This window comes from Rhodnius prolixus, unplaced genomic scaffold, assembly GCF_049639745.1.
Source record: "Rhodnius prolixus isolate KJV_2025 unplaced genomic scaffold, Rpr scaffold_6, whole genome shotgun sequence".
Classification (NCBI taxonomy): domain Eukaryota; kingdom Metazoa; phylum Arthropoda; class Insecta; order Hemiptera; family Reduviidae; genus Rhodnius; species Rhodnius prolixus.
Window position 1 is genome coordinate 37315169 of NW_027411634.1, and position 23192 is coordinate 37338360.

Here is a 23192-nt window from a genome sequence, read left to right on the forward strand (position 1 = left end):
CAGTAACCTTCTCTTCTGATAATTTTCAGTTGGTTATTTTACCCAACGGTATTTATTTTGAACATTGATTTTCTTATTTTTATTTCTTATTTAGGAAGATAGGAAACAGACTTTATTTTAATCCTGATATCTTGGTCGTTAAAAGCTGTGACACAGAAGATTTCTAAAATACCTTAAAGAGTGGTATTAAAATATTATTTAATTATAATAAATAGTAAATAATTATTATTATTATTTAAAGAAAACTATTATTATTGCTCTTTTCGCCAGATAGATGAGTGAATGTCGGAGGCAAATCCATTTGCTCTAAAAGATGCATGGATACTAACCCCATCTTCCTTTAGTATTGATGTTTTAACTTTAGTGTCAGTTAATTTAGGAATAAATATTTTAACTTGGCACAGCCTACTCTGGGTGGGATTTTTTTTTTCAGAGGCTCTGAGTTTGAAGCAACTATAGGTTTTTTATATAGCGATAGGATACCTTTAAGACTTTTGTACCTGAGGAGGAGAACACAATCTTGACTGGTGAAAAGGTTCTACGATATTACCAAGATAGGAGATCTCTCCTAGCGGACCTAGAAAAAGTGGATTGAGGGACCTACATGTGAGGTTCCTGTTGAACTCCTTGAAAAAGATGTCCAGGTTTTCATTTTTACTCGCTTCACTATTCTCATGGATGGAAATCAGATCTTTGGGTAATGGATATAAACAATACGCTGTTACAATTGGTTAATAATTCTTTAAGTCTTGAAATAGAGAGCTTTCGGTCTATGCTGGAAAAGTGCTTGAACTATTTTAATTTTTTCTATTTCTGTTAAGCATGATTCATCTTTTGTGTTTCTTTTATACTTAACTTAAGAAGTTAACAGAATCTCATCCTGAAGTTTCTAATAAAGGCACCTACGGAACTAGAAAAAAAAAAATGTCTGCTTATTTCATGAGAATCCTTAAGTTTTAAAATTATCATTTTAGAGGGTCGCCCCTTTGGGAGTCTCACTATTGATCTGCGGAAGGGATGATGGTGAACCGACTTTACTCCAGTGTGGTCTTTCACGTGCATATCTCCTACGGCCCTTGAAGATTTGTGATGACTGTTGTGGATGCTATTTGTTGGTAATGTCCTTTTCTTCTTCCAACTTAAATATATGTAACTCACTTTTCTCGAATTAAGAAGCATTTATTTATTTTTTATTTTAGACGTTCATAAAGGTTTATGCTTATAAATAAATCTCTAACATGTTTTACTAATTCTTTAGGTGTTAAATTAAGAGGGCATTTTGCCGTCGCCGGTAAAAATCTTTAAATATTTTTTTTTTTCTTGTATGTTTTCTTACTTACTAATTCTTCTGATTTCAGATGTGTTCTTCCTGTTGATTAATAGATTAGTTGATTGCAAACTGACTTTATACGAGGGGATCCATTTGTTGCGTACTTTACTTGAAAACTATGGCAATAGAGAAGAATTAATGGGAAAACGTTTCTTGAAGTAAGGATGGTTTTATTTGTATTATTATTTGTGGCAATGGAGTTCGAAATGCGCTATTCTTAATGGTTTTTTTACTTTTAGTGGTAATTTTTTTAAACGTCTCCAGGTATTGATATAGAATGTTTTTCCCACTGAAAATAAATAAAAATTAAATTTTTACGAAGAACTTACTATTTGTAAGGTGGAGGGAACAACAGATCATATTGAAATGATTTTTAGTCGTAAGAAATCTTTTTTTAAAAATAATTGTGCAAGACTGTAATATTTAATTTTTTAATTTTAATTGGAATCTATAAATACTTTTTATGTATTTTTAGGTATGGGTCTTTTTATCTTTTATTGGTTAAAACGTGCAAGAAAAATAGCGTAGTAACATAAATTAATTTATGGAAGGAAACGCAAGTCTCAACTAGTGTTAAAAGGTGGCTATTTTGATGCAAGAGTATACTCAGTAGGCGTATGCTGTTAGAAATGTTTTATTACTTATTATTCCTTTAATATTCTATAAAGTTTAACTAATGAGAATCGTACATCAAGAAATTCATTAATCAGTTAATTGAAGTGTTTCGTCACCACAACATGATTATTCGCTTTTCTGGTGATCTAATGAACTAATGCGTTATTAATGAACATAACAAATAAATATTGCAGGTATTTATTACTGAACGGCATTACAAGAAGTTGCCATTGAAATATGTACTTGCTTCTATACTTCACCACAGCCAACCAAGAAAGATTTAGTGAGGAGCAATATGTACATCTATTTTTATATTCAAAATAAAACGAGTGTAGGAAATAAGAGATCTTTGAAATTTTAAATTCAACTCTGAAGTTAAATCATTTTACATCAACGAACAATATAAGAGGTAAGGAAATATTAATGTTGCGACCAACTGTTTTCTTAGTGTAATAGGCAGATGGTTTTAAATATATTTTAGTTGGTGCAACGTTTTTGAAATTTTGATAGGTAGGTCATTAAAATGATTATTCCACGATGTGTTGCGATTGTGACATCCAAACTTCTTAAAGATATTATGTATGGACAGGGATCTGCGCAGCAGTAATTTTCTGAATGGAACTAATAGCTATATTGTTGACTTTTCTAGTGCTTACAGTACTCATGGCTTTGGCTTTGGTAATATTGAACCTAATATTATTTTGTTTGCGGAATGTGTAGTGATTGTGACACTCAAACGTTCTGAGGATTTTATGTATGGAACAAGGATGTGATCTGCAGTAATTTTATTACTTTAAACATATTTACAAAGTCTTGTGAATAACTTATCTTATGTGGATAATAGAATGCACAAAATAATATTTTTGATGACTGATGACCAATTATTTCAGAATAAAGGAATTCAGGACGGGTACAATATGGAGCAGTTTATGTGGCTAATATATTGGCATTTAAAGACTGAAGAACAAACAGAGCTACGCTCAGATATTGTGCGTCAGTCGTTAGTTCGCGATATGATACCTTTGGCACTTTAATACCAGAGAAGAACGCAAGAAGGACTGACGAAAAACCCTAGGATGTTAGGACCCGTGGGAAATAAATCTCTGCTAATTTTATGTGATTCTTTACTTTTCAGAATAATTTTTATTTCAGATTATTTATCATATTATTCTCACTGTTGACCTGCGGATAGGATAATAGCGAACTAACATTATTCCAGTGTGGTCCGTCTGTTACATATTTTGCTGGGATCTACTGCACTGGGGAAGAATTATATTAATGGAAGACATTTCTTGAAAGGTAGGTTTGTTTCAATATTATTATTTGTGCAAAAGGCATGAAATAGATCTAGTTAGCGTAATAACTCTAATATTATAACAGAAAGAACTCTTAGAATTATTCCAGATATTCTTTATTCGGTTTTTGTACAATCTAGTTTTACAACTCAATTTAAGATACGTTTTTATATCACGTGGCAATCAATTAACTATGAGGGTCCTTTGAAAAGTCCGTGCAAAGTCAGAGAGATAGCACTACTGGCGCGTATCGAGGTTATGTTTAGTTAGTAGCATCTCTTGGAAGAACACACACCAAGTTTCAGCCAGATCGGTCTATTTCTTTGTGTTTGGCATTCGTTTGAATCGAGAAAGTCGAGTGATTTTCAAAAAATGGACGAAAAAGAATTTCGTGTGTTGATTAAACACTACTTTATGAAAGGCAAAACGCCTCAGGAGACTAAAGAGAAGCTTGATAAACATTATGGTGGCTCTGCACCTTCGATTAGAACAGTTTATAAGTGGTTTCAAAATTTTCGGAGTGGCCATATGGGCACAAGTGACGCTGAATGTTCTGGACGCCCTGTTGAGGTTACTACTCCAGAAATCATTGATAAAATCCATGATATGGTGATGGATGACAGAAGAGTGAAGGTGCGTGAGATTGCTAGTGCTGTGGGCATCTCGAATGAACGGGTACATAATATTTTGCATCAACATTTGGACATGACAAAGCTATCCGCAAGATGGGTGCCGCGATTGCTCACGCTTGACCAAAAACGAAATCGTGTGAAGTGTTGCAAGGACGGTTTGCAGCTGTTCCAGAAGAATCCGCAGGACTTTAAGCGTCGTTTCGTCACTGTGGATGAAACATGGATACATCACTACACTCCTGAGACCAAAGAACAATCTAAACAATGGGTTACCAAGGGGGAATCGGCGCCAAAAAAGGCGAAGACCGTTCCTTCGGCCGGAAAGATTATGGCGACTGTCTTTTGGGATTCGCGAGGAATAATCCTCATCGACTATCTGGAAAAGGGTAAAACTATTACAGGTGCATATTATTCATCGTTATTGGACCGTTTGAAAACCGAGCTGCAAGAAAAACGCCCACAAAAAAGTCCTTTTTCATCACGACAACGCACCAGCTCACACCTCAGCAGTTGTGGTCGCAAAATTAATGGAAATAGGGTTCCAACTCGTTTCACATCCCCCCTATTCTCCAGACTTGGCTCCCTCGGACTACTATTTGTTCCCCAATATGAAGAAATGGCTGGCGGGAAAAAGATTTTATTCAAACGAGGAGGTGATTGCAGAAACGAATGGCTATTTTTCATACTTGGACAAATCCTATTATTCGGAAGGGATCAACATACTAGAGCAGCGTTGGACGAAGTGTATAAGCCTAAAAGGAGACTATGTTGAAAAATAAAAAAGGTTTACCCCAAAAAATTAAGTAGTTTTTATTTTTGCACGGACTTTTCAAACGACCCTCGTACATTACACTTCTCCCCTCTAAATTTTATCTGATATCCCTCACCCCATCAGCCTTTTCTAAATTGACGTCCCGACCGTGTGCAAATTTCTAAAGTGTTGTTACGATGCTCCGGTCACAAGGTGACATTTTCCAGAAAGTTTACCACTCCGGGAAACCCCTGGAAACACTTCTCAACAATGTTTGGGAAAATTGCCACCGCTGGCTTGGTTCCAAATGGAAGTCTATTTACTTTGAAAATACCCTTATGCGTGGACCAAGCCAATAACATTTTTGTCTCCTCCTCTAATTCCAAATGGTTATAAGCCGTTAAGAAATCCAGTTTAGTGAAAATCCAGCCTCCTTGTAACGCGGTCCATTTCTTCTATCCTCGGTAGAGGATATTGCCCATCTAAGTACTTGTTCACAGTAATCTTGCAGTTGGCACACACTCGGATGTTGCCATCTTTCTTTAATACGTGTACCAATGGTGTCCCCCATTTACTATTATCTACCCTGGTGATGATGCCTGCTGCCTCTAATTCGTCCAACTCTTGGTCCACTTGTTTTCTGAAAGCAAACGCTACAGGTCGGGGTTTTATAAATTTAGGTTTAACCTCAGGACTTACCTCTAATTAATTTTTCCATACTTGTAACAACTTGCAACATATTTGTTGGTAAAAATAAGTCTTAGAATTCCGTTAAAATCGTTTTTAGCGATGTTTGTTGTACTGGCTCCGCTGCATTTACCTGCTTCATTGGTTCTCTGAAGAAGTAACCCATAACTTTCCATTGAAAAATTGAACCAAAAGCCACATCTTTTCAGCTGTAAAAGTTGGGATCACTAATCATTTATTTAGAGCATTACCTTTCTTACTGTGCAATTTTTATTTCCAAAGTGTAAATAAAAGCGAACAAATCAAAAAATTACCTTGTGTTACCCATTTAGAAAATTGACTTAATTGAACTTTTACTAAAACTCTGTTCTTTATCATACACTTTTAAATTCATTCTAAAACTTATTATATCCGAGTAGTTTTTAAGAAAATTATGCCTTATAACAGAAATATCCCTTTTACTTAAGAAATGGTAAAAATAAAACAGTACACTTTCTGACTTTTAACCTAGAAATTGACTAAAATTCACTTTAATATTGCTAAATAGAACTTTAAAAAACCTACATTTAGAGAGCAATAATTCTTTTTAAGATATGTATTTTATAAGAATAAACAAAATTGTCAAAAACAAATATTAATACGTTAAATATTTAAAAAAATTGATAAAAATGAAAAAAAGGAATATAAACATATTAGAGCTCCTACGCTGGTTTGTATCCTAATACAAAACTTGAAATTTTAACATTATTTGGTTGCAAAAAGTATTTTTCCTATTCACAGAGCGCTCTGATGGCGATTTATGTAAACCTTTAACAATAACCTTCTCTTTTGATAATGTTTAGTTTGTTGTTTTACCCAACAGGATTTAATTTTACCTTTGCATTTATTATTTTTTATTTAGGAAGATAGGAAAGAGACTTTATTTTAATCTTATACACCAGAATGATATTTTGGTCGTTAAAAGCTGCGACACTGAAGAATTCTGTAAAGCTTAAAAGAATGGTATTTAAATATTATATAACTACAGTAAGTAGTTAATAATAATTATTTAAAGATTACTATTATTATTTTACTTTGCGAGATAGATGTGGGAACATCGGAGACAAATCCATTTGCTCTAATAGATCCGTGGATTTTAACACAATATTTTCTTCACTGTTGATAACTTCAGTGTTAGTTCATCTAGAGATACTTATTTTAACTTGGCACAACCTTCTCTGGGTGGAATTTTTTTTTCAGAAGCTTTGAGTAAGGAGCAACTATTGGGTTTTTATAAATGTTTGCGATAAGATACCTTTAGGACTTTAAGACCTAAGGAGGAGAACGCAAACAATACTGGTGAAAAAATTCTGATATAACGATGATATGAGAACTCCCCTAGCGGACCTAGCAAAATTGGATTACGCGACTTAGATGTGAGGTTCCTGTTGAACTCAGAAAAAATTGTCCAGGTACTCATTTCTACTCACTTCACTATTTTATGAATGGAAATCAGATGACTCTGTTACAATTTGTTAATAATTATTATGTCATAGGTCTTAAAATATGAGAGTTTTTCGGCCTATGCTGGAAAAGTCCTTATACAATTTCATTTTTTTTATATTTACTTTAAGCATCATAATCTTTTGATTATGTTTCTATTGTAGTTAACTTAAGATGTCATCTAGATGTTAACTTAACAGAATTTCATCTAGAAGCTTCCAGTAAAGGGCACCAACTGAACTAGAAAAAAGTACTATTTACAAAAAATGTCTGCTTATTTCATGAGAATCCTTAAGTATTAATATTATCATTTCAGAGGGTCGCTCCTTTGGGTGTCTCTGTTGATCTGCGGAAGGGATGAAGGCGAACCGACTTTACTCCAGTGTGGTCTATCAGGTGCATATCTCCTACGGTCCTCGAAGATTTGTGATGGCTGTTTTGAATGCTACTGCTTGGTAATGACTTCTTCTGATCTAAAAATATATTCTTCCAACTGAAATATAACTCACTTTTGTCGAAGCATTTATTGATTTTTTATTTTAGATATTCATAAAAGTATATGCTTATAAATAAATCTGTTACAATTGTTTACTAATTCTTTAGACGTTAAATTAAGAGAGTATTTTTGCTATCGCCGGAAAAATCGTTAAAAATATAATTTCTTTTCTTGTAAGTTTTCTTACCTATTTAATTGTTCTGTGTTACACTATTGATTAATAGATTAGTTGATTGCAAACCGTCTTTATGCGAGAAGGATCCATTCGTTGCGTACTTTGCTTGAAAACTATGGCAATAGAGAAGAACTAATGGGGAAACGTTTCTTAAAATAAAGTTGGTTTTATTATCATTATTATTATAATTATTCGTGGCAATCGAGCGCGAAATGCGCTATTCTTAATGGGTTTTTTGATTTCAACAAACTTCCTTTTAGTGGTAATTTTTTTAAACGGTTTTCGTCTCTAGGTTTTGATATAGATTGTTTTTGCCGCTGAAAATAAATAAAAATTTTATTTTTTTGAAGAACTTACTATTTCTAAGGTGGAGGTAACAACTGATCATATTGAAATGATTTTTAGTCGTAAGAAATCATTTTTTTAAAAATAATTGTGCAAGACTATGTAATTTTTAATTTTCTTATTTTAATAGTAATCTATCGATAAATTTGAAGGCATGGGTCCTTATTAAAAGTTTATTGGTTAAAACGTGCAAGAAAAATAACATAGTAATATAAGTTAATTTATGGAAGGAAACGCAAGTCTCAACTAGTGTTAAAAGGTGTCTATTTTGTTGCAAGAGTGTATTCAATTAGCGTATGATGTTAGAAATGTTTTATTACTTATTATTCCTTTAATATTCTATAAGGTTTAACTTATGAGAATCGTACATCAAAAAATTCATTAATCAGTTAATTGAAGTGTTTCGTCACCATAACGTTTTCATGATTATTCACTTTTCTGGTGATTCTAAGATCTAATAGAACGTTACAAATGAACGTAATAAATAAACATTGCAGGGGTTTATTCCTGTATAGCATTAGAAGAAGTTGCCATTGAAATAAATATATGCTTCTATACTTCACTTGCAGCCAACTATGAATGATTTAGTGCGGGATAATATGTTCATCTCTTTTTATATTCAAAATAGAACGGGTGTTAAAATTAACAGACCTTTGCAATTTTAAATTCATCTCTGAAGTAAAATCATTATACATCAACGAACAGTATAAGAGGAACGGAAATATTAATTTTCTGAATGGAACTAATAGCTATATTGTTAAATTGTCTGGCACTTACAGTACTCCATGGCTTTGGTTTAGAAATATTGAACGGAATATTATTTTGTTTGGCACGCACCAACAGATCACTAATCCAAATTAAATTTTGTTATTCTCTATTGTAATTCCAAGAGGGGGAAGTTTATGTAAATGGATTATAAAAGAAGTGATAAAACACATCTCTGAGGAACCCATATATAAATGTCAATTAAATTACTTTTTTCAAAGGTAAAACATATTTACAACCTGGGTTATACACCAGACTTTGTAAATATGTTTGATTATACACATAACATATTATGTGGATAATAAAATGAACAGAATAATAATTTTGAAGACTGAAGCCATTGATGACTGATGACCAATTATTTCAGATAGGAGGAATTTGTGACGGAAACAGTATGGAGCAGTTGAAGTGGCTAATATATTAGCATTTAAAGTCTGAAGAAGAAACATGAGTACGCTCAGAGATTGGCATCAATCGTTAGTTGGTGATATGATAACTTTGGCACGTTAAGACCTGAAGAGGACGTAAGGACTAGCGAAAAAAATTCCTAGGATATTACAAAAATAAAAGAATTCAGCTGCCGAACCTGTAACGTCTTTTTTCCTTGAAGTTTGTAGGGAATAGCCTCATTTTCTAATCTGGTAATATAGTCTACAAATAGTAATGTAAACCACATATTCAAAAACTGAGAAGCATTTATTCTATTGAATTGTTAGTAATATTCTTCTTCATTGAGCACTTTGAGTGTGGTTCGTGTTGAATTCCTGAAAAACATGTGTCTCAAGTTTTCGGTTCTACTAACATAACCATTTTTATGAATGGAAATCAGATCATTAGTTTGTTGATAAAAATAATTCTGTGTTACAATTGTCTAATAATTCTTTAGGTCTTAAATTATGAATTATTCGACCATAGCTGGCTGGATATATTCTTAAACTATAACAATTTAGTTTCCGTTAGTATCATTCATCAAGAACTTTTGTGGTTATTTCGGTTGTAGGTAACATCAGAAGATAACAGAATCACTTTCACAAGCTCCTAATAAAGGACACGAACGGACCGGGGGGGAGGGAATCTCTGCTTATTTTATGTGATTCTTTACTTTTCTGAATTATTTTTATTTCAAATTATTTATCATATTATTCTGATTATTGGTCTCACTATTGATCTGCAGATAGGATAATAGCGAAACAACATTTCTCCAGTCTGGTTCATCTGTTACATATTTTGCTAGGAAAGCTACAACATTGGGGAAGAATAATATGAACTGAAAACCATATTATTATTTGCGCAAAAGGCAAATGGTATGCAGCATTCCACATTTTTTTTTTTTGTTGTTGTTGTCCGTTACATAGACATGTTAATATGGAGTTGATGTAAAAGCCTAATCTGTATTTTATTGCAAATTACCTCGTAGTGTTTTGTATTCTTAATCTTTTTTAGCTTTCGTCCGTGTTTGTAAATAGAGGTTTTAGCCACTGAAAATAAATAGAAATCAATTTTGTATGGAGAGCGTGCTATTCGATAGGAGGAGATTATATGCGATGGAAAGGTTTATAGCAGTAAGTATATGCTACAATAAAAAGGTCGCTTTCAGAATTAATGGATGAACTTAAGTTTATTAATAATTTTGTATGTATGCGCCCTGATCAACTTTAATTGGTTAAACAAACAAGGAAATTGGCAGAGCAATATCAGTTAATTTGTAGAGAAAGGATTTCCACACCTCGATTGGCGCAAAGAATGGCAATAGTTGAGCAAGATTATATTCATAAGCAGTAAACAGAAGGCCATCAGTGGACGTGGGAAAGAGCAATATTTAAAAACAAAAGACACTTTTTTTTTGTGAATCCTTACTTTCTTAATTATTTTCATTTCTGAGGAGTTCTTCCATTCGGTGTTACACTATGATTCAGTGGATGGTATGATTGCAAACAAACATTATTCCAGTGTGTTGCTTATTATGCTTGGAAAGCTATAGTAATAGGGAAGAATTATTTTAATGAGATAACTTTTCTTGAAATAAAGTTGTTTTTACAGTAATAATTATTATTAATAATAGTTTTGGTTTTCGACCGTTGTTAATTGATGATTTTGGGGAATATTGAGGTGCGTTGAATAAATTCACAAACAAATTCCTTTCTTCATACCAACGTTTCGCGTAAATATATTACCTCCCTCAGAATATTGAAAAAAAATTTAATGTTAAGCTACATCATCACCGCTGAGGTGTCATCATAACATTAAACTCCACAAATTTTAAAATACCCTGAAGAAGGTAATATATTTACTGAAACGTTGGGATGAAGAAAGAAAGTGAATTTATCGACCGCCCTTCAATATTCCCCAAAAGGCCAATAATAATGCTTACTATTTTTTTTAGTTATAATTATTTGAGTCAATAGAATGTAGTGTTTTGTATTACGCTCTTTTTTGTTGATGGACATGTAGGTGAAGTAGGTATAAGATCGAAATTCGCAGCACTTAATGTATCTTTAGATTTTATCCAACTTCCTTTTACTTTGTTTTAAAGTATTTTTGCTACCGAAAATAAATATAAATTAAATTCTTGAGAAGAACTTACTTTTTGTAAGATGGAGGAAACAACAATCATATTAGTATGATTTATAATAGTAAGAATTTTTTTTAAATTATTTTTCAAGACCATGTTATTATTAATTTTGATTAAAATCTATCGATAATTTTGTAGGTATGGATCCTGATTATCGTTTATTGGTTAAAAGGGCAAGAAAAATGACAGTAATATAAATTATTTTATGGAAGGAAACGCCAGCCTCAACTAATGCTGTAAGAGGCTATTTTGTGCAAGAGTATATTCAAAAAGAGTATTTATTGTATTTAAACAATATTTCAATATTCCTCTAACATTCTATGAAGTTTACTTGCTGAGAATAGTACATCACAAAATCTTTTGATCAGTTAATTGAAGAGCTTCAAGTTGTCATTATTATAAGAGTTGCCATTTGTCTCTCACAAGTAAAACTTCAATGTTTAGTTTTGCTACATTCAATTAATACAAAGTGGTTGGTATGCAAATTAGAAGGCCTAGGAGTGAAATTGTGCACTGAATTATTGGTCATCAAAACATGAGCAGAAGAAAGGTTAATGTTTCAACCTTCTTCTATTTTCATTGTCGATCACTACTGTATAAGTCGTAATTTTTAAAACTAATTGTAGATTACTGTTCCCCACTTAAGTGACTATTTGTTAGAATAGAATGTAAAAGATATTATTAGTCATAATAGCGAGTAGTATTTCATAATCCACACATTAACTTTTGTTAGACAGATGGACGTTTAGATGCCGTCGATATAAGAGGCCAATTCGTTAGTGATCGGAAATTGTTATTTTAATAATTTAACATAAAAATTAATTACCATTGAAATTAAAAAATGTGTCGTCAGTTTTAATAAAATTACAAAGTTCTATTCTCCCTTTTTTTACTGTATCATCCAACATTTCAAGGGGATGATAAATTATTGCCTGTTTGTATTACATCGGTGCCCATTTTTACAGCAGTCACTCACAATGTAAAACAAGTTATAATTTTTTCGATCTTTTCCGTCAAACATAACTGTTTATTATATCCTTGGCCGGTTACAGGCTTTCAACCAACATCAGAAGTAGATAATTTGGTTAGACTTTCGATTTTGACTGAACATATTTTGATATAAATGAAGTTATAATTTCTAAGCCAAATTATTAAACTCCTATTGATAATGGTTGAATGTCCGCAACCGGTCAACATTCAGTAAAAATGCGTGCTTCGGAAGAAATCAAAGATTAACCAGAACTGCAAGCATTTTAAAATTGTTAACAAGTATAAACCCAGAAGATAGTTTCTTGGTCTACTTTTTTTTATAAAATATATATATGTATATTTCAACTAAAATTAAGAAAAAAATACTAATGAATTGGACTCAGAGGAATCCCGCTATATTTAGTTAATGTAGGAGATTTCTAAAAGTACTATTTTAAAATGGGAAGATAGATTAGACAATAGTATTTTTAGAAATCTCCTACAATAACTAAATATAGCGGTATTCCTCTAAGTCCAATTCATCCGTTTTTTTTTTCTTAATTTGAGTTGATGTTTTTAAACTTCTTTCAAACTCCTTTCTCTGGCGGTGTTTTTGCATAAACTGTAATATCATCAGCAAAGTTTTTGAGATGGAAGACCTTGCGAGTAAAAAAGACACCATATATTTAATCATTTAAGTGGATTGTATTACATTCATTGTAATATTACATGGCTACTTGTTATATTCAATATCAAAAAATCGTTGACTCTCATAATTGAATGTTCCAGATATTACGATACATTGAAAATAAATGATGCAGGATATTCCTTAAGGAATTGTGATTCTGCCAGGAAAACATTTCGTCACTTTGCTGTTCAAAGAAGTTTTCTTTTGTATTATCGCTATTATTATAATATTCATTTCCTCTTTTAAATATATGAATATAAATATGGTATTACTTTCTTTAAATTTATATCCCAACTTAACGTTATCAAATTAAAAGCATAGAAAACGTAAAATGTTCTTTTATGCCAGTAGTCGATTTTTTCAGTCAGAAAGATAAGCTGAACTAATTATCAAGTAAACGTAAAAAACTACTTATCCAATTAAAAAAAAAACCCTAACGCCGACATCTATGATTATCTGAGGACTGCTAATATTGCGATTAAAATGAGTTAAAATTAATTAAGTTATGTTTGGAACAAAACTCTATAACTAAGGTAATCTGCATTGTATTTGTTTCTATGTTCAACAATAGTTTGCTTATTTGTTCTCTTATTGATAAAGTAAGCTAGTTATAATTTATTTAAAAAAAATTAATTTCATCTCGAGATGAAACATTATTAATACACACAAACCCCAAATAATAATTACAAAAAAAATTCTGAAACATTTACACAGCAACATTTAATATATTAGATAGCATAGTAATATAACTATAGATTCTAGGGTGAAACTGATCAGACATTGTAAATTTATATAAACTGCAAATTTTTAATGCCAATTTTAAAACTGTTCGTTAGGACAGTTGTATAAGGGTTGGAATTAATAAATAGAAAACCTTTCTACATTAAGTTGCAGATTATCCTAAACTTAGTATTTTAAGAGGCATTCAAAGCACAAGTCGATCTCTTGCGGCCAATGATTGTTGAAATAAACTACTCAAAATTTGAAACGTACCACCTACAAATTCGCTAAAATAAGTGACCTCAGCTGCTGACGGGATATGTTGCAGTATTTTATTACTTTCTTAAAAAGTCTGTTAAAATAAAAAAGGGAATTGTAATGTGGCAATGATACTTACAAAATTCATTAATATCTTTCAAAAGAAATTAAACAATAAACTTCACGGTAAACAGCTCCTATTAGTTAATGTTTGCCATCCGGGAGGGTAGGACACCACAGTATGCCGCAATGAACAGTTTGTACGTAGATCGACTTAATCAGGCTACGGATTAGATCATGTGGCATGGATCCTGACAGTCTTGAGGAGTTGCAGACTGCAATAATAGAAGAATGAGACAACATTCCCTGTGACTTCATTCAATCACTCATAGAGAATATGCCGAGTAGAGTGGAGGATGTAATTCAAGCTCGAGATTGACCTACCGCTATTAAAGACCGACATTGTTACCGCAACATCTCACAAATCTACAGTGATCCAATATTCGAGAAGCACCTTTTTATTTTTTATTTTTGTAAAAAGAAATAGTCATTCACAATAAAATTTTGTTTGTATGATTGCTTCATAACAGATTACTTTTTTGTCTTAACATACTTTTTAAGAAAGTAATAACATACCTACAACATTCTATCAGCAGCTGAGGTGGCCTATTTCAGCGAATGTGTAAGTGGTACGTTTCAAATTTCAAGTAGTGTATTTGGAAACCTTTCACTTCAATAAGGAGCGATTTCATTTTCCGATTTTCTCCTCCAACTCTGAATTGGATCCATCTAGAAAAAGAAAGCATCACTTTAATGATTTTTAACGAAATCTCTGAGGTAAAGTGATAGCGGAAATAGAGTGAGAGAGAAAAAAGAAAACTGTTCCATTATTTCTCGAAAGTTTTGCAAACTTGTTTTTGTCACTTTGGTTTTCGAATAAATTTATAAAAAATACAAGTTACATTTAAACTGATATTAGTTGTTACTTACTGGATAAAATATACTTTCTCTACGATAGATACTTGAAATTTCTCTTGTAGATGCCACAAGAACATCACTTTTAATCATAATGTAATTATTCTTTAGGAAAGGTTTAGAATAAAGTATGTCGAGTTTGATTTTCTTCAGTACTATTTCCCAGTTACCTAGTGTGCTGAGTTCCCTTGAAAACTATGAAACAATAACCATATCTTTTCTGTCGTCAAAAGTTGGGATCACTAATTATTTATATTCTGTAGTACCTTTTTGGCTACGCACATTTCTATTTTCAAAATTAAAAGTAAAAACAAAGAAACTGAAGAATTACCTTGTGACCGAAAGTTGGTAAATTATCCTTTTACTAAACTCTGATCTCTATCATACACTTTTAAATTATTTCTAAAACTCATTATACCTTAGTCGTTTTTAGAAAATTTATGGCCTGTAACAGAAACATGTTATTTCTTTTCTAAGGAACAGATAAAATCATAAAAAAAAACGTACTCTTTCTAACCTTTAGTCTACAAATTGATTAAAATTCACTTTTTTCTCACTAAACAGCATTAAAAAGTATCCTACAGTTAAAGAGCTATAAATGAGTATAATGTATATATTAATTGAATAATAATAATTGGTCAAAAACAAATATTTTATAGGTAAATATTTTAAAAAAATTGATAAGAAAAAAAAGGTATATAAACACATTAGAGCTCCTACGCTGGTTTGTATCCTAATACAAAACTTGAAATTTTAACATTATTTAGTCACAAAAAATATTTTTCCAATTATCAGAGCGCCCTGGTGGAGATTTATGTAAACCTTTAACAATAACCTTCTCTTTTGATAATGTTGAGTTGGTTATTTAACTCAACAGGGTTTTATTTGAGGTGTAGTCTTTTTATTTTTTCTATTTTTTTTTTTCCGTCAGCTTAATTCCTTAAACTATTTTAATTTTTTTCTATTTCTGTTAAGCATCATTCATGTGTTTCTTTTGTACTTAACTTAAGAAGTTAACAGAATCTCATCCAGAAGCTTCTGATAAAGGGCACCAACGGAACTAGAAAAAAATACTATTTACTAAGTCTGCTTATTTTATGTGAATCGTTAAGTTTTAAAATTATCATTTCAGAGGGTCCGTCCTTGTGGTGTCTAACAATTGATATGCGGAAGGGATGATGGCGAACCTACTTTACTCCAGTGTGGTCTTTCAGGTGCATATTTAGCTTGGAATTTTATAATGGAAAAATATTTCTTGAGAGAAGGTTTGTTTTATTACCATTATTATTATTATTATTATTTGTGCTGTTGGGAAATGGTATTCAGCATTGCTTAATCACTTAGATTTTTTTTGTTAGGTAGATAGGTTAACGGAGTTGATGTAAAAGGCAAATCCACTTTTTGCACTTTGTTGCAAACTACTTGTAGTGTTAAATATTCATACTCATTTTTAGCTTCCGCTTATTTGTATGTATAGTTTTTTGCCACTAAAAATAAATATAAATTAATTTTTTAAGGATAACTTACTATTTTTAAGGTGGAGATAATATGAGATCGCATTGGTTGTCATATTGTGATTGAGATTACGTTAAGTGGTAAAAAATGTTATAATAACAAGTTCAATTTGAGAATTAATTGCTGAATTTCAATTATTTCAAATGTATTGATAATTTCGTACGTATGTGCACTGATAACTTTTAATTGGTTAAACAAACAAAAAAATTGGGTACTTTTCCGTTAGCCGGGCGCAAGCGATAAACAGTATTGGGTAAAACTGTTTTCTTTACAATTCATTAATATTTGTTTATAGTTGAACTTGTTTTGCTTACTATTAATTAATATTTGTTTATAGTTGAACGTTTTCTACTTTTTTCCGTTGACTTGGCTCGCGTTTGGTTCACAATTGGCGACATTTGCGCCCGGTTAACGGAAAAGTACCAAAAATTGTCGTGGAATATCAATTAATTTATGGGGAAAGGATACCTGCGTGTCAACTAGTGCAAAGAAAGGCAAAAGTTGTGCATGTCTATGTTCAAGCAGGGTAAGCAGTAACAAAATTTTAAATCATTTAAGTGGTTTTAATATTCTAGAAGATGAGAATCATTCATCGCAAATTTCCTTGATCAATAAATTAAATTGCTTCTTCATCTTTAAGTCTAAATATTTTAAGTATTGCCACTAATCTCTAATGAGTAATACTAAATGATTTTAATAGAAATTGAATTTTAATAGAAAAAAGAAAGTGGAGTGAAATTGAGCACCGATTTGGAATCACGCTACAGCCTCCTCTCGGAGACTTGCGCCACTTCATTGACTGAGGAGAATGCAAAGAGAACTTCTTGGAAAATTCTAATATATTACAAAATTAGTAGGATTCTTCTAAGGTCCTAGAAGATTTGTGATGAGTGTTTTGGATACTGTTTCTTGGTAATGACTTCCTCTTCTAATCTGATAACCTATTCTTCCAACTGAAATATAACTCACTTTTCCCAAACTGAGAAGCATTTATTTATTTTTTATTCTAGACATTCATAACGGTTCATGCTTGTAGATAAATCTCTATTCCAATTGTTTATTAATTCATTAGGCCTGAAATTAAGAGAGTATTTTTGCCGTCGCCGTAAAAATCGTTCAAAATATTATTTATTTTCTTTTAAGTTTCGAGTTCTATTGTATCATCAAAAGTTTCGAGTAGGTTTCAGTTGTCTGTGGTTAACATTAGAAGATAACGGAATCACCTTCAGAAAATCCCGATGAAGACTATTAATAGACATAGAAAAGAGCAATAATTAAAAACATTTTTTTGTTATATAAGTATATAATTACTTGTGTCAATGACGTTCAGTTTTGTATTCCACTCTTTTTTGTAGGCGGACATTTAGGTGGAAAGTGTATAAGATCAAAATCCGCAGCACTTAAGGAATCTTTGGAATTTAAAAAACTTCCTTTTACTGAGTATTAAAGCTTTTTTGCTACTGAAAATAAATATAAATTAAATTCATAAGAAGAACTTACTTTTTTTAAGAAGGTTATTCTTATTAGAATAATTTATAGTGGTAAGAATTTTGTTTTTAAATAATTTTTCAAGAAAGTAATTTTAAAATTTGTAATTTTGATTAAAATGTGTCAATGTTTTGTAGATATGGATCCTGGTTATCGTTTATTAGTTAAAGAGGAAGAGAAGTGGCCTAGTCGCGTAAATTATTTTATGGAAGTGTTATTTTTTTTAAAACTTCCTTTAAGGCTTTTTCGGTGGCAGTGTTTATGCATGAACTGTGCAATCATTAGCAATGTTTTTGAGATAGAAGAGATTGTGAGTAAGAAAGACACTATACATTTAATCATTCAAGTGGATTGTAATATTGCATGGATGCTTGTTGTCTCCAATATCACAAAGTCGTTGACTCTCATAATTGACTGTTCCAGATGTTACAATACATTGCAAATAAAAGATGCTGATCATCAAATTCAATTCAACAAAGCTAATACTGAAGGAAGGATTTGCTGCAAGAATGGTAGCCCGTAATGTAGGCGTTGATGGCTGCGATGAAGTGGGATCTTGTGTACTAGATCTAAACTAACTAAGAAACTACCCATTAAACATTCCTTAAGAAATTGTGTTTCTGCATTGAAAACAGTTCGTTCGTTAGAGTTTGTTGTTCAAAGGAGTTGTATTTTGTATTATCGCTATTATTGTAATATTCATTTTATCTTTTAAATATATGAATAGAAAAAAGAGTATTACTATATTTAAAATTATACCCCACTTAAACCCTATCATATTGAAGTAGAAGTGTTCAATTTATTCTAGTAGTCGATTCTTATCATGATAGAGAAATCAAATCGTTCTTCAAATCTAAGAGAAGGATAAGGTGCTCTAATTTTAAAACAAACGTAAAAAACTAGTAATCTATTTCAAAAACAAACCCAATACAGAAGTCAAAAGTTACAAATTGCTTTTTAAACATTTACTTCTAAATTCACGGAAATATTTGAGAAAATGATAGGAAATATTTCAAACAAGTACTTAAACAAAAATTCATATAGTTTATATTTTATTTGCCGAAAAAACTTGTCAACCACATATATACGAACCACCATTAGCCAGGAAGCAGTGTCTAGAAAACAGAAAATTTACTTTTTGTCCTCCATGTTAAGAGAATTTCTTATTATCAATCATTCATCCTTATTATATAGTTCCAAAATAGGGCAACCACACATGTACGAACCACCATTGGCCAGGAATTAGTATGTACGTAGATAACGGAAAAATCACTTTTCGACCTCAAAGTAAAGAGAATTTATTATTTTAATTGTTTCTTTCTCATTAGATACTTCCAAAATAGGGCAACAACAAATGTACGAACCCACATTGACTTGGAAGTAGCATGCAGATGACGGAAAATGCGCTTTTCGTCCTCGAAGTAAAGAAAAATGTTATTTTCATTGTTTCTTTCTTATTATATACTTCCCATATGTACGAACCAATTATGGCCTGGAAATAGAATGTAGATGAAGGAAAATTTACTATTCGTCCTCAAAATAAAAAGAATTCCTTATTTTCATTGCTTCTTTCTTATTACATACTTCCAAAATAGGTCAACCACAAATGTATGAACCAATGTTGCTCTGGAAATTGTAAGTAGATGACGGAAAGTTGACTATTCGTCCTGAAAGTAAGCTGAATTTCTTATTTTCATTGCCTATTTTTCATTATATTTTTCCAAAATAGAGCAACCACACATGTACGAACCATTTTTAAGCTGGAAATGGCATGTAGATGACGGAAAATTCACTATTCGTCCTCACAGTAAAGTGAATTTCGTATTTTCAATGCTTCTTTCTTATAATATAGTTTCAAAAAAAGGCAATAACAAATGTACGAACCACCATTGGCCTGGGAATAGTATATATAAGCAGGAAAATACACTATTCCTTCTTAAAATAAAGAGAATTTCTTATTTTCATATCTTCCTTCTTATTATTAACCCCCAAAACAGGCCAACCACACGTGTAAGAACCACTTTTGACGTGGATATAGTATGTTGGTGATGGAAAATACAATTTTCGCCCTAAAAGTAAAAAGAATATCTTATTTACAATGATTATTCTTTTTTATATAGTTCCCAAATAGAGCAACCACGCATGTGCGAACCACTATGGGGCTGGATATTAAAACTGTCCGGTAGGACAGTTGTATAAGGATTGATCGTCAAAAAGTGCACGAAAAAGCGTAACGTTAAAAAACACCCAACTTTGACAATTTTTTTCTCTTTTTCTATAAAAGATAAAATTCCCAAATTTTCTTTAAAATATAGGGCAAACCCTCCTTTATAACTGTAATTTTTTTGCAACCCCCCAGACCTAATAGATTTCGAGAAAAAAGTCGCCGAAAATGAGCAAAAACGGCATTTTCAGAAATTGTTGTTGTTCTTGTTCTTCTTCTTCTTCTTCTTGTTGTTGTTACCTTTTTTGTAAACTACGTAGCGCCTAAACGCAAGAACCGATTTTCATGAATGAGGTGACATTCGATTCGGAATTTTATGTAGATGTGCCTTTTGGGGGTCTCGACGCTGTACACCGAATTAGAGAGGAGTTAGCCCCCTGTATGTAAGGCCCCCTTCAAAATTATTATTACTAATTACTCTGTAAATCTTAGCCCGATTTTGATAAAATTTGGAAGGATGATAGAGTTAGGGCTCCCCTACGTAACATTAAAGTGGCGATCTGCTCTTACACTAGTTAAGGGGAAGTATAGCAATCGTTTCAAATTATCGACAAGTGAACTGATTTTCATGAATGAAGTGTCATTCGAATCGAAATTTTGTACAGATTTGCACTTTAAAAGTCTCGTCGCTACGCCTTATATGGAGGGGAGTTTGCCCCACCCAAGTAAGGCCGTTTCTAAAACTATTATTACCAATATTTCTATAACGCTTTGTCCGATTTTGATAAAATTTAGCACGAAGAAGTGATTAAAGCTCCTCTACATGGCTGTGAAGTGCCATCATGCTCTTACACCTACTAAGAGGAAGTACTGAAATCGTTAAAATTATCAATGGGTGAAACTATTTACATTAATGAATTGTCGTTCGATTCAAAATCTTTGCCTCTTTGCCTTTTAGGGAGAAGTACTGTAATCGCCCGTTTATTTTTCTTACTCCTCTTAAAAGGAAGGTCTGAAATCGCAGTTTAAATTTGCTTTTTACGTACAAATACCTTCCTATTTTATATAAAAAGGCTTTCTCAAAAAAATTGTTATTGAGGATGGTTTGGGGACCGCAACTATAATCATTCTTTAAAAAGATCTCTCCAGTGGTAGTTACGGTTCCTACTTAACACCTTATCAGGTTATAATGATAGAATTGCTTATTCCAAATTTAAAAAAAACAGTAAAGCAGATATGTAACTTAGCAAAAAAGACAAAAATGAAAATCTTTCCAAAAGGTACAAAAATCTCCTTAACAAAAACTTACAGTTTAAAATGTTAAGTATAAGGGTTGATTAAACGCCAAAAGGTACACAAATCAGCAAGTACCAAACATTTCATTCAAGCTTAGTTGATATAATTTAAGTAATTTTGCTGCATTAACTTTTCCTTCACATTTTTTAGAATTTATTAGATGTCACAGACCCTTATGCTGGCCATTTTCATCTACAAAAAATTTGTTCAAGTAGCACTGTAGATTGACTGTAATATCTATTAATCTATAATAATCAAACTATTAATTACAGGTTAAAAAGAAAACGTTATAAAAAATAAAAAAAAATACGAGGCTACAAAATTTAAAAACTTTTTTAAAAAAATGCTTACACCAACATACATCAATGATTTCGATTATTTTATTTTTAATAAAAATCGTCTGTTTAAGTTTATTCTTCGATTAAAGTAATTGTTATTTTATGTAGTAGTCAAACGTTTATAATAATAGGTAATAATTATCTGGCTTTATCGCAAATAATATAGTTTTCTTCAATCACACTCTCAATGTAGCTGTTCTTCTCACAATGTTATATATAGGTTATGTAATATAAAATAAATAAGTATTGCATACTTTTAGGACAGCTAATTATTCCAGTATTTTACTGTAAGTAAAATTAAATTACAATTGAGAAATGAATAATTGTTGTTGAATAATCTACTTGTTATTAACTGTGTGTTATTTGTGCTCACGAATATTTCGGTAAGACGAATTCAAGTCTGAAATATTGTTTTAAATCCTCCGTGATTCAAATTTAAACAGTAGCCGACTCTAACTTTGTCTTTTTCTACTTTAACATGCATGTATAAGATGTGACAACTTCAGAATAAAGGGCATATTAAAGATAAATCAGAAGAATAATTTGGAATAGAGTTAAAATAAAGTACCTATTTAAAAACGAAGATATAATATACATTTTATCATAATTATAACCAAATAATATTATGAACGAACTGGCCAGCATAAGGGTCTGTGACATCTAATAAATTCTAAAAAATGTGAAGGAAAAGTTAATGCAGCAAAATTACTTAAATTATATCAACTAAGCTTGAATGAAATGTTTGGTACTTGCTGATTTGTGTACCTTTTGGCGTTTAATCAACCCTTATACTTAACATTTTAAACTGTAAGTTTTTGTTAAGGAGATATGTAGTATATAGATGACGGAAAATACACTATTCCTTCTTAAAATAAAGAGAATTCCTTATTTTCTTTGCTTCTTTTTTATTACATACTTCCGAATTAGGTCAACCACATATGTACGAACCAATTATGGCCAGGAAATTGTATTTAAAAGTCGGAAAATTTAACTTTCTCCCTCAAAGTAAAGAGAATATCTTTTTTTACATTAATTTTTCCTTATAATATAGTTCCCAAATTGAGCAACCACGCATGTACGAACCACCATTGTTCTGGAAATAGTACGTAGAAGAAGGAAAATACATTATTCCTTCTTAAAATAAAGAGAATTTTATATTTTCATTGCTTCTTTCTTATAATATAGTTTCAAAAAAAGGCAATAACAAATGTACGAACCACCATTGACCTGGGAATAGTATATAGAAGCAGAAAAATACCTTCTTAAAATAAAGAGAATTTCTTATTTTCATATCTTCCTTCTTATTATAAACCTCCAAAACAGGCCAACCACAAGTGTACGAAACACTTTTGGCCTGGAAATAAAATGTAGATGACGGAAAATTCACTATTCGTCCTCGAAGTATAGAAAATTTTTATTTTCATTGCTTCTTTCTTATTATATACTTCCAAAATAAGGCAAAAACAATAGTACGAACCCTCATTGACTTGGAAATAGCATGCAGATGACGGGAAGTGCGCTTTTCGTCCTCAAAGTAAAGAGAATTTCTTATTTTCATTTCTTCTTTCTTATTGCATGCTTCCAAAATTGTCCAACCACTAGTATACGAACCACCATTGACCAGTAAATGGTATGT

General features: G+C 31.5%; 4 long non-coding RNA genes across 14 annotated transcripts; 2 read left to right on the forward strand and 2 right to left on the reverse strand.

The window, feature by feature from the left end:
* Window positions 1-38: 38 nt before the first annotated feature.
* LOC141461067 (uncharacterized) lies at window positions 39-13070 on the forward strand. Of its 9 annotated transcripts, XR_012462582.1 has the most exons (14): window positions 39-183; window positions 434-697; window positions 975-1115; window positions 1359-1488; window positions 1570-1709; window positions 1806-1910; window positions 2140-3244; window positions 6550-6761; window positions 7109-7247; window positions 8941-9214; window positions 9748-9877; window positions 10017-10135; window positions 11284-11381; window positions 12904-13070. It is a non-coding gene; the product is annotated as an uncharacterized lncRNA (long non-coding RNA). The 9 variants fall into 9 exon arrangements; XR_012462580.1 differs by having other exon boundaries at window positions 40-183; window positions 8941-9877; XR_012462581.1 differs by having other exon boundaries at window positions 9748-11381.
* Window positions 13071-13442: 372 nt separating this feature from the next.
* Window positions 13443-15497, reverse strand: LOC141461065 (uncharacterized). Its single transcript, XR_012462573.1, has 4 exons — window positions 15273-15497; window positions 15087-15200; window positions 14771-14950; window positions 13443-14569 (listed from the first exon to the last, which is right to left on the reverse strand). It is a non-coding gene; the product is annotated as an uncharacterized lncRNA (long non-coding RNA).
* Window positions 15498-15565: 68 nt separating this feature from the next.
* On the forward strand, window positions 15566-18496 carry LOC141461064 (uncharacterized). Of its 3 annotated transcripts, XR_012462572.1 has the most exons (8): window positions 15566-15645; window positions 15888-16020; window positions 16293-16523; window positions 16608-16796; window positions 16988-17182; window positions 17626-17811; window positions 17896-18068; window positions 18182-18496. It is a non-coding gene; the product is annotated as an uncharacterized lncRNA (long non-coding RNA). The 3 variants fall into 3 exon arrangements; XR_012462571.1 differs by lacking the exon at window positions 16293-16523 and having other exon boundaries at window positions 15570-15645; XR_012462570.1 differs by lacking the exons at window positions 16293-16523; window positions 16608-16796 and having other exon boundaries at window positions 15576-15645.
* A 199-nt stretch (window positions 18497-18695) lies between these two features.
* Window positions 18696-22267, reverse strand: LOC141461018 (uncharacterized). The gene is made up of 3 exons (XR_012462460.1): window positions 21232-22267; window positions 19123-19250; window positions 18696-19039 (listed from the first exon to the last, which is right to left on the reverse strand). It is a non-coding gene; the product is annotated as an uncharacterized lncRNA (long non-coding RNA).
* Between the last annotated feature and the right edge of the window lie 925 nt (window positions 22268-23192).